This window comes from Hippocampus comes, unplaced genomic scaffold (assembly GCF_001891065.2).
Source record: "Hippocampus comes isolate QL1 unplaced genomic scaffold, H_comes_QL1_v1.1 scaffold158, whole genome shotgun sequence".
Classification (NCBI taxonomy): Eukaryota; Metazoa; Chordata; class Actinopteri; order Syngnathiformes; family Syngnathidae; genus Hippocampus; species Hippocampus comes.
The window spans coordinates 1,177,991-1,179,253 of NW_017805548.1; positions in this window are offsets into that span (position 1 = coordinate 1,177,991).

Here is a 1,263-nt window from a genome sequence, read left to right on the forward strand (position 1 = left end):
GGTTGTGGCTCATCAATGATGAATTGAACTATATCGGTTGTTTTCTTCAGGACCTTAGGGTAGACTACCTGGTCCCAGGTTGATTTTCACCGGGGTTATTTTGCCCGTATACCGTGAAATCAACCTCTGTTGAATGGTGTCACCAATAGGGGGCAGCTGGGGCTGGATCAGTAGATTTGGTTTTTTGGTCCTTGTCAGGTGGTGGGATCGCTTAGCCCAAGGTGGATTTGTGTGCAATAATTAGCCCAATAAAGAAAAATCATATCCTTTTTTCTTTTTGCATAATCATATCTCTCTTAAAAGCTTCTTCTTTGCAGCATAATCAATTAATAATTGCAGGCATAAGCATTCTTAATTGCAAGCTTGATTAATGCATCATTAATAATATGCAAATGTATGATAACTAAAAACAATCAACCTAACATTTCCCTTGTTTCTACTACATTTGCTCATATCGTCACATAGAACCTTCCTGTCAAACTTTATTCAGTGGAGTCATGTCATAGTTATCCTCAGGGGCTGGAAAAAATAGGTTATCACCAGTTTTAAAATAATCAAGAAAAGAATGCAGGAAAAGATGGTTAGAAATCATTTACGACATTTAGATATTGAAGTGAAATCATGTCTCCATTAGACGATGTTTTCTATATCAGAACCATTACCATCCAAAAGTAACAACACAGGGTACATTCCATTCACTTTAGACGTCGTGGGCATACCAATCGGAGTGATAAACCGGATAAGCAGAGCCTAGATACAGGAAAGTCAGCAACATCCACACAATGTCAAGATAGCCGGGGGAAAAAAAATGTAAGAGAGGTTAACACACCATTTTCTTTTTTAAACGTCACAAAGGTCTTTCCCACTAATTCTGACGACAAGGGCGTGGTCACGCCGGAATGGTCCGGTTCAGTGTGCGGGGCCCTCAGGGCGTGGTTGAACAACACTGCTCACCACACATCGCACACGCTCCATTGGCCTCAGCCAAGAGCACATCCACCGCTGTGCGGTCCCGGAACATCATCAGAGAGGTGACTGTCAATTGTTTTACTTCTAATAGCCAAAACGGCTTCCTCAGTATAATTTGCAAGCTTCTGGACACTGTAGTGGAGGCAGTTGATCCCGTCAGCAACCTGGTTAACCAATTTATACCCACCTAGTACGCCACAAGGAACTCCAATTGCACTAATGGAGATGGAATCTCAAATATCCTCCGCTGTGAAAAGAACCATAGTCATGAGTAAAAGTAGCTTCTCAATTGTT